Source organism: Nicotiana sylvestris, chromosome 8, assembly GCF_000393655.2.
Source record: "Nicotiana sylvestris chromosome 8, ASM39365v2, whole genome shotgun sequence".
Lineage (NCBI taxonomy): Eukaryota > Viridiplantae > Streptophyta > Magnoliopsida > Solanales > Solanaceae > Nicotiana > Nicotiana sylvestris.
The window spans coordinates 132,378,307-132,389,181 of record NC_091064.1 but is presented as its reverse complement, the minus strand read 5'-3'; the positions used below and the strand labels follow the sequence as shown (position 1 = coordinate 132,389,181).

Below are 10,875 nucleotides of genomic sequence, written 5' to 3'. Positions count from 1 at the left end.
TCAATAATGGAAACTCTCTCAGGGTTAGGGCTTGGAGAAGACATATCGAAGAGGAATGGTCTAATGAAGAAGTCAACAAAGATTTGGAGAAATAAGTGTTCAATAAGCTTTATGTGATAAAGACAAAGGAAAAAATTATATTTGTACCGATAAGCAACCGCCAAAGGTAAAAGTGCAGAGGTGGAAATACCATAATTATGATAACTGGCAATTCGTTAATAGTGGCACCGTAAAAACCTTGAAAAAAGGCTGCAAAAACTGCAGAGCCAATGGAAAATCGACACTTGCATGAAGTATTAAATGGAAGTGACAATTGAAACGTCAGTTTTGTCATAGCATTAATGGTGACAAAAATTCTCGTTTTAATGAAATCCACTTCCCAAATATTCAATTGATGAATAAATGGAAAGTGGGGGGGACTATCTGTATTGGGAAAATTGGTTTTATATATGTTGAGACACGTGGACTGGTCAAATAGTCAAAGAATTATAATTAGTCAAGAGCCACGGGCAGCAATATAAAAGAGCAAAGGCAAAGGAAGAGGCACGGGAGGACATTTGAAGGATTCAGCGCCCGTACCTATTTAGATCAATCATCAAAAGGAACGGATCTGACCATAATAAAGAGCGCAGATACGGAATTCGATAGGCATTAAATACCAGATACGTTAGAGAATTTGTATTGATTACATTGATTGTGTAACGTAGCATTTAATGTCTTTAATTATTCATAATAGCCTCATTATGATTTGAAGGAAACGCATACCTTCAAGACACCTATAAAAGGGAGGTATCTAGTCACTTGTAAGGACAAACACAATTGAAATATACTCTGATTCACTTGTTTTTCTCCTGATTACATTCTGGTTACTCCAAATTATTCTCTTATACATATTCTTTTGATCAGTAACCCGTGTTCTTCTAAATTCTAGCTTTGACTAAAATCTATTTTTTGGTTAAACACCTTCACCACAGAAGCTCCTTGTGATAAGATAATAACTTAATAGTTGGATGGGTAAAGTGGCATAATAAAGCGAAAAACATTTGTTATATGAAGTTATAGAAAGAAATATTTTTTCAACGTATCTTTTCGAGAGATATACGTGCAGAGCACGTACATAGAGACTAGTTATATTAAAAGTACGAAGGCCCTTAACGACATGTCATTCACCTTTTTTACCCTTTCAAAATAGATTATACATTGGACAAAATAGTAAAATAATTATATTCCTAATATTTAGGAATGTGAAATCAACTAAAAAGTTGATTATTGGTTTTTTCCTATTTGAAATACTATATTGGGAATCCTATAATTTGACGATTTAAAATCAAAATTTTACCTTATAAATATCATTCCAAATTTGAACTATTATATGGAACTTTACATAATTAACGTGATAGTAAATCTAGAGCACTTTTATGTGCTGTATTTAGAAGTCCAATGTGACATTCAATAGATAATAAATAATTTATTTTATTCAGTTGAGTTTTTAATGATGACTTTTTAATGATTGGTTCATAAGCAAAAACTAACGCTTCGGTACAATATTAGAATATAGTATTGAGCTTTCTGGTTAATCTATTCTTTCGTAAGATATTTATTTTACATAGTTGAAACTAGAATCTATAGCGCATTACTCATCTTTTTGTTGAATTATCTCACAATTGTTTGAAGAACTTAATGATGAATAATAATAAAAAATATTTCAATTAATTAAATAAATATGATTTTCAAGTATTAAACAAAAGAGCTAGATGAAGTTTCTAAGGAGACGTTTGATTAATTTATCAAAATATATTTATTTTGCATGCCATCCTTGGTATTTGTGTGATGAAAATAACCTTTTTGTTAGCGTCGTTAAATTAACATTTCGTGTTCGAATTTAGAATTTATAGTTGTAAAGTTCTTTGATAACAAATTGCAGCTTTGATCAATTGGAACAAGCAGCGTAACAAACTTTTGATAGGTAATTAGTCATCAACAATTGGGGATGCAAAGTACTTGAGAGTTATCACGCAGAAATATAGTATAACATTTTTATAAATGAAAAAGATGGCCGTTAATGAAAGGACAACCATATAAACTGATCGAACCAATTAACAAATATTTTTACATAATATCTACCATGGTCTTATATGTATCATGAACTATCATTTCAAACATTTTTTTAGTTTCTTCCTTCCCTAAAGAAAGGTTATGAAAGGTGTCTTTCATTAAAGCTAGCGTTTTCAAGTTAGTTCCTAAAAAAATATATAGGTCATACAAGGACTAATTTGCTATTGCGAATAATGTAAATACAATTCTATCGGGTCTTCTAAAGCAAATCAAAATTCATATATCAAAATTACAATGCAGATTCAAAGATTTAAACCACACAAAGTTCCGTCCTTTATTGAGTTTGATGAAATGATCAATATTTAGCATTTTCATGAACTTCTAGAATTTATCTTTTATTATATTAAATACAATGTTAATATAATATTTGTATTAATTTTTAAATTAAATATTCATTAATTTGGATACACGTGCAATGCGCTGAGACTAGTTTTATTAAAATACGTGTATGGGTTAGCATTTGATCGGATACTTATTCTTTAAAAGTAAAAAAAGTTCACTTACGCAATCGTGTTTATTTTAACAATTCAAAAGGCTATTCTACCTATTATATACAGCTCCAGACGCAAAAAAAATATTTATTCCCCAAGGAAAAACTGATTGTCAAAGTGTTCCAATTAAAATTCTGTATGGAAGTTTGTCGGATGTTCACTATTCATCCGTTTGTTAAATAAGTATGTGTATTAATGATGAGCATTATATTATGTGCTATCCTAAGAGTCTTGATTGAAATGGTTGGATGGCTGGTGTGTGGGTGTGTGTGGGAGGGGGGGGGAGGGTAGATGGGAGAGAAGAAAAAGAAGCATGTTTAGCGTGAGTTGGTGCGTGGTGCTCGTGTGATGGTAACTTCAGATTGGGGCACGTGAAACATGCCCGAATTAGCCATTTGCAACCCAACTCCAAAAAGATATGATTGACTCCTTTTCGTTATCTAGTATTTTTGAGTGCTTTCTTTGGCTTTGCTTCTCATGAGTTTCTAGAGCCTATGACTTCTAAGTTCTAACTACAATGTGCTTTCCTTTTTTTTCTTTTTTAAATAACTTAGGCTACAAAAATGGTAAGACTTCTTCATCATTTTAACTTTTTAGCCATTGATACCGCAGTAATATAATAGATGAAGCACTAACACAAAGTTTGACTATCTCGGTGAAAATCAAGTACTCACTCCGTTCTAGTTTATGTGAACCTATTTCTTTTTTGGTTCGTTCCAAAAAGAATGAACCCTTTCTAAATTTGGTAACAATTTAGCTTAAAGTTACAACTTTACCCTTAATGAGAAGTTTTTATAACAACACAAATACTCTGGGCCCCATTTGGACTTGTTTAGGACGACAAATTTCAAAAGTCTTTATTTTTTTCTTAAACTCCGTACTCAGTCAAACAGGTTCACATAAATTGGAACGGAGGGAGTAACAATTTTTAATTTAGTTCATCAATGTCTCTTAGAGATTGTGAACGTATAATTTCTCGAATTGTTTCTCGTCTATCGGTATTATCTTGACATATAAGGTACTACAGATTATGACTAATCTTGTTTCACAGTTACTGATTATTTTCCCTTTTCCTGTGTGTTTTATCCCTTTTGCTTTGGGAATGTGTGATCGTGAGTTGCTGCATTGGACCGGTATATCTATATAAACAATTGGTGGAGGCTTCCAGTTGACGTCCGTATTCCAATTGACACCTTGCTTAATTTCTTTGGCATTTCTCTTTCCTTTCTTTCTACCCGTTTTGATTGTTTCGGAAAAGATTGATTGTTCTTTTGTAGGGGCAATCGAATTGTACATGTGCCATTTGCTATTTGAACATGGAATCTTCCTCTAATATACTTATATTTGAGATTGTGACAAAGATCTCGTAGGATGCCACATGTGCCACATGTGCCACATGGTACATTGGCGGAACAATTTGGATGCCACATGTGCCACATTCACTACAAGAAAGTAGACATACGTCCTATTAAGCTACATAAATGTCATAAAATTATTAATCGACATTTATTTTACACTTAGCGTAAATATCAGAAATTTCAATGTCGGAAATTTTTCAACAATTAAATAAATGTCTGTAAAACAATTAAATAAATGTCTGTAAAAGTTTTGCGACATTTATTTATCGACATTTGTGAAAATGTCACATTAAAAGTTCCAACACAGGTTCATGTCGACAAACAAATAGTGACATTTCTTTGCGTCTCCTATCAAATGTCGTTATTATGAGGTTTTAGCTTAATGTTTGCGACAGTGGTTCTTTTAATGTTTGGATGCCATCCAAATTCAAGAAATATACCTACAAATTTCATTGACCATAGAAAACATAAACTAGAATCATATTTATTGAAAATAGAAGTTCTCGAAAATTAATTCCATTGGAAAAAAAAAATTGTAGTCTTTACAATAAAACAAAGTCATGAAAAAGTTATTTGTCATTCAAGCAAAATATAACTGTTTGGAACAACAAGAGATCTCTTCACTTCTTCAATTCCTCTTTCACTCTTTCTGCACTTCCTTATATATGTAGCTTCCTCTCCAATTCAATTGTGTATCTGTCTTTGGTAGCCTCTTTAGTGCAGAAGTGACTGATGTAGCGACCTGTATTTTTATGAAATGCAAAAGAGATGAATTAGAAAGTAGTTGAAAGTCAATACTAAACTTCATATAGTACACAAGTATATTCATACAGTGTATATTATTAACAGTTCAGCTTTTTTACAAGCATCTTCTTTTTATCCGGTAGACGCAACCAATTGATGTACTCCATAACTTATCTTCCAACTCAATGTACATGAATGGTCATGACTCATGAGTAAAAAATAAAACACTTTCACAGAGAATAATGTTCTTTGTCCATAAATCTACCAGGGCCTTACTTAAGATGCCAGACTCTAGACTTGATCACTGTGACTCCATAACATACACTAAAACTAACTACGTGTCAGCAACAATATTTTTCACAATATTATTATTAACCAGTATTAACTTTCAGTACTTAATTTTTGAATTATTCTCTCAAATCTTAAAACATATAAAAGTACCAAAATATACAATTGGTAAATCACGTTTACTACAGAGGCGAATAAAGATTGTCAAAACAAGGATAATACATAAACTATCTCAAGTGAATAGCAAAGCACCTTGTAAAGATGACACAATTTCCATCTGGTAGGCAATCAACAACCCAAATCCTTCCGAGTAACTTCACTGAATTACCAAAATATAGTTGAGCTCAAACATAAGTTTTCTACATAATATTCAATTTTAAGCAGAAGTAAAAATGCTATAAACTAGCAAAGGCATCTTACCTATAATCAACAACAATATTTCCAGAATAAAAGTCTCTTGCCATTTGCAGACCATCACCAATTTCTTTTAGATGAAAGATCAATTTGGAACCAGCTACTCAACGTCTCAACCAAACTTCACAGTTTATACACTATGATTAGAACAACTGAAAGATAATTTCAATCAGTAAATAAGTTTTGTAAATGAGCTGAAACCAATAGTAAAAATTTCTGCAGGAAGACAAAAATAAAAAGTGCTCCGAGTCCTCATGAAATTCTTCAAACACATGGTCAATTGAAAGGAAATCAAACTACTTCCTCTGAACTTTGATCAATAGATGTAGCCAATTAAATGAAACAGTTAAAAAAGCTTATATGTTACACACTCCTAACACCTATGTATCACAATGATAATGAAATGTCAATTTTAAGTTTGATTTGTTGGTTAAACTGCACTAAAATAAATCTGTATAAACAGCACCTTTCGACAAGTACAGATCCCTCTCAAACAATTCCTCCACAATACCAACAGTAGAATGCTTTTTATATCTAGAGAATTTGCCTACTCCAAAGATAAATGAATATAACAAGAACCAAAATCGTCAATACATCATAACAAAAAGAAAAAGGCACAACCATTTTAAACGCATTTAATTAGAAATTCAGTCGCGTGAACAAATAGAACGAAACCACGGGTAAACACTTACCCAAAATCTAAAAATTGTGTCTCCTTTCGATTTCCTCCAGCTTGGTTATATCCCCTTTCTGATTCTCTACGACACGGCGAGAATCACTTATCTGCTAATCGAGCGCTATGAAGCAAGTTCAAAGAGAAATTCCATATTGTCTGGTGTGGCTTAACAAAGATAACAGTTAAATGATTGATAATTTTGTGAAACTTGATGCAGAGACTGCGTCTCGCTGCAACATCAGTGTTTTGGGATGAGGAAAGGGGAGAGATTCCTAGGGTTTCTAAGAGACTAACGCTATAGTTCTTTTCTGAAAGAAGAAGTTAGACGGGTCTCATATTTTTTACTTTCGTTTAATAAAACTTAAGAACTACAAATATAAGAAATTTCCTCCATTTGTTTGTAAACGTTTCTAAATACTACTAATATAGCGATATTTGTATTAAAAGTCCTAATAATTTTGACATTTTTTTGTCAAATGTCATTAAATTTACGACATTTCTTAAGAAAATGTCAATAAATCAATTTTTTCCGACATTTATTATATATGTCATTAACTAAATGTCGTCGTACGCCTACTTTCTTGTAGTGATTTTATGTATCGAAGCAGTGGCGGAGACAAAATTTTAACAAAGGGGAGTCAAAATATAAATAAATAAGCACACAAAGAAATTAAAGGGGGTCAATGTATAGTATAAATACATAAAATTAAGAATTTAACGTATTTACACAATATAATTTCTGATAAAAGAGTGTCAATTGACTCCCCTTGCCAATGACTGGCTCCGCCACTGTATCGAAGTGTTAAGTGTAAAAGAGTATGTACAACTGTTGTCCTCTGATTGTTTGATTTTTTACTTTGGAGATGATTACTCATGTTTGGCTATAATTCTATATTTTCAGTACGTTACTTACCTTATATTTTGGTGTTTCAATGATAAATTATATGGCATTTAAGGTTAACTGAATTGATTTTATGTGTAGAACCATTTGAACGCGAAGAAGAATAAAAATTGTATACAACGTTGTTGAAAGTACAAGAATATAGCACGAAAGGAGAATTGGCGCAAGGCATGGAGGAGGCTTGGTCCCCTATCTCGCCCCATACCTCGTCTAGCTAGGTCCCCAATCTCGCCCCTGACCAGGCCTAGCCAGGTTGCTTCTGTAACAACTCGGCCGGTCGTTTTGAGAGTATTAGCCCCGATCCCCTTACTATTTTTCTCGTATCATTTATTGCTTATTTGACTTGCTGGGAGGTTTTGTTTTTGGTTTCGGAGTGATCTGGGACACTTAGTCCCTAAAACAGAAGCTTAAGTCCTAGAATTTTGACCGTAATTGGAACTGTGTGAAGAAGACTTTGGAATGGAGTTTCGTCGGTTTCATTAGCTCTATTGGGTGATTTTTAACTTAGGAGCGTGTCGGAATGGTGAATTGGAGGTATGTAACTGAATTAGGCTTGAAATGGTGAAAGTTAAATATTTGAAAAGTTTGATGGGAGTGAACTTTTCAATATCAGGGTCGAATTCCGATTCCGAAAGTTGGAGTAGGTCCGTAATGTCAATTATGACTTATGTGCAAAATTTGGGGTCAATCGGACGTGATTTGATAGGTTTCAGTATCGATTGTAGAAGTTTGAAGTTTCAAAGTTCATTAAGTTTGAATTGGAGTATGATTCGTGTTTTTAGCGTTTTTTGATGTAATTTGAAGGCTCGACTAAGTTCATATGGTGTTTTAGGACTTGTCGGTATGTTTGGTTGAGGTTTCGACAGGCCTCGAGTTGATTTCGGGTGGTTAATGGATCATTTGGAGTTGTGTTGGATTGGCTGAAGTTTGCGACATCTGGTGTAATCGCACCTGCGTGCCTTGGGCTGCAGGTGTGGCATCGCAGAAGCGGCTATCGAGCCGCAGAAGCGACTATGGGCCTGCCCAGCTGGGATCGCAGAAGCAGTCAGAGTCTCGCAGAAGCGGACTCGCAAGAGCGAACTTTGAGGACTTAAGTGAAGTCCGCACCTGCGAGGGTTTTTCCGCAGGCGCGGAACCGCATATGCGGTGGATCTGTCACGACCCAAACCGAAGGGCTGCGACGGGCACCCGGTACCTTACTCAACCGAGTACCAACGTAACATATTTTTCTTAACATGTTATCATGAGTAAATGAGCCAGAAAACCCGTCATGAGATAACAAGAATAAAACATAAGGGAATACTCAACATATGAAGACCCAACATGATATACAAACTAATATATGTGACATACGGGCCTATAAGGCCGACATGACCATTAGTAAACTCGAAACATAGGCCGACAAGGCCATATGATTATCCATACACCTGACATCTGTCTACAAGCCTCTAAGAGTATATAAAATCATAAAGGTCGGGACAGGGCCCCGCCATACCAATCAATACATATCCAAAGTATACTGACCAAATAGGTAACTCCGGAGCAAGTGGAGTGCACCAACACCTTCGCTGAGCTGATAGCCTACTAGGAGGACTGTCAACCTATCAATCGGGACCTGCGGGAATGAAACGCAGCGTCCCCAGGCAAAAGGGACGTCAGTACGAATAAAGCACCGAGTATGTTAGGCAGGAAAGCATAAACAAGAACAGTAATGTAAAGAGAGAGATAGAGGACATACAACTTGTAACATCTGAGTGCCTCTAGGGACTATGATATGAAATGCATAATACATATATATACATAAAAAATTTAAAAACATTCGCCTCTGTGGGCATCATCATCATCATATCGTACCCGGCCTCAAAGAGGACTCGGTAAAAGCGTACCCGACCATCATAAGGTTCGGTATAATCGTACCCGGCCACGTGGAGCTCGGTAAAACCCAACTGATCAGTGGTTGCACAATATGTGCCATACCCGGCCGACTATAGCGCGGCTCGGTAGAGTAAAATAAATACATATACATAATGCATGCTCGACTCATGGAATCACATTCTAAACCTTTTGGAGTGACTTAAGAACATTATGGACATCCCTACCATCAATATGAACCTTAGTAGGATTTAAGGATCATACACACTTGTTTAGAATAATTTTATAAGGAAAGAACAACATGGACAACCTTAGTTTCTAGGAGTAGAGTCATTATGAAATAAGTAGCGTATTCATTTCACTTTAGATCATGCCAAAAGAAAGAAGAAAGTGCCTTAACATACCTTAAACCCGTTGAGTCCTTAATCACTTCCAAGCAACTCTTCAAACAAGTCAACTCAATCTATCATAGTATAAGGAGATTCAAAATCAGTGCTGAGCAAAGGCTAAGTCTATAACTTAAGCTAGTAGCTCGTTTACGTAAATTTTGGCAGCATCTCCCTTGTAACAAGGGACTCCTCCAATACCATATACAAACAACAATGACCAGAGCAATCCATCAATACATAATTATCAATATCAAGACACCATATAACAATAACAAGTCACAACTACATTACGACGAGCGGCAAGCTCCGATTGGAATCCGTATACCCCTTATCAATCCTTATAGAATTCTTACTTCAACATAAATAACTTGATAATGAAGTCATTAATCAATGATTCCAGCCATATACCGTATATTTATAACAACGAAAATAATCCACAACTTCAACTATCCCCATCTAGCAACTTTATTCACTAGTTCATGTCTAGCCCATCCATTTAACTTAATCAATATCAAGATAACCTTAGGAACAAGCATGAACACAATATACATACCTCCTACAGTAACTTCAAGTTAAAATCCAAGTTATATTCATTTTACAACAACCCTTAATAGCAATACAACACCATAGAAGTGACTTAAGCTAATCCAAGTATTATCTTGTAGTTTATCATCCAAACAACATAACCAACATACAAGCAAGCTTAAGCACAATTAGTAAGCTGTTATACTCACCTTAGACAGCAGCAACAACTTGGAATTTCATCCAAATACAGCCCACAACAATCCTCAATGACAACATAACCTCAAAGAGGTGTTGTTCTTCACTAGAACTAAGTTTTGATGTTGAAATATGGTGTAATCACTTTGGAATCACTTCAAACCCTTGTGGTATATGTTTAGGAGGGTTAGGAGAAGTTTGGAGACGAATATTAGTTGAAAAATGAGCAAAAATAGGCGTCCAAATCGTTTATAAATTGAAGTAGGTCAACCACCGCCTAAGTGGGTCCCGTTGGGAGCTGCTTGCGTGGTCTCGCAAAAACACGAATATATCTCTACTACGATGTCGTATTGACGAACGGTTTAATGAGTTAGAAACTAGACTCGTAGATCTTCAATTTGGTAGGTAGAAAACCCCATGATTCCAAGTATATTTGTAGAAATTCTCAGATACATTTGACCTAAATTTCAGTAAATTTATGAATGTAACTTGTGATAACCTTTGCCAACTCTTGTTCCACAACTTGCTTGCCTTCAAAATGTAGAAAATGAATATCATACGACTAAAATAACTCATAGAATAACCTCCTTATCATGTAAGAACCCTAGTCTCACCCCAAAGTACATGTTATAACATTCCAAACTTGTCGACTTTTGACGAAACTTATTTTCTTCAATTGGTTTAGCTTCTAAGATTTTCAACCCTCTTGGTACTCGTTATTCATGATCTTAAATATTTGTAACCTCCAAGGTAACATGATTAACTTACTTTATTTTCTTCCAAATATAATCTCATTTCTGAGCTTACATCAATGACTTACAACGTACTCTCACGTATGAAAACTTGGGGTGTAACATGATCCCTCGCCAAAGCGAGATCACTGGGTAGAAAAGGAGAAATTACGAAA

At 34.7% G+C, this 10,875-nt stretch overlaps 2 long non-coding RNA genes across 3 annotated transcripts; both read right to left on the bottom strand.

The window, feature by feature from the left end:
• Positions 1-4,432: 4,432 nt before the first annotated feature.
• Positions 4,433-6,478, bottom strand: LOC104248586 (uncharacterized). Of its 2 annotated transcripts, none has more exons than XR_011401508.1 (4): positions 6,103-6,478; positions 5,417-5,531; positions 5,249-5,315; positions 4,433-4,706 (listed from the first exon to the last, which is right to left on the bottom strand). It is a non-coding gene; the product is annotated as an uncharacterized lncRNA (long non-coding RNA). The 2 variants fall into 2 exon arrangements; XR_716495.2 differs by having other exon boundaries at positions 5,417-5,562; positions 6,103-6,435.
• Positions 6,479-8,439: 1,961 nt separating this feature from the next.
• LOC138874446 (uncharacterized) lies at positions 8,440-10,054 on the bottom strand. Its single transcript, XR_011401432.1, has 3 exons — positions 9,983-10,054; positions 9,264-9,322; positions 8,440-8,602 (listed from the first exon to the last, which is right to left on the bottom strand). It is a non-coding gene; the product is annotated as an uncharacterized lncRNA (long non-coding RNA).
• Between the last annotated feature and the right edge of the window lie 821 nt (positions 10,055-10,875).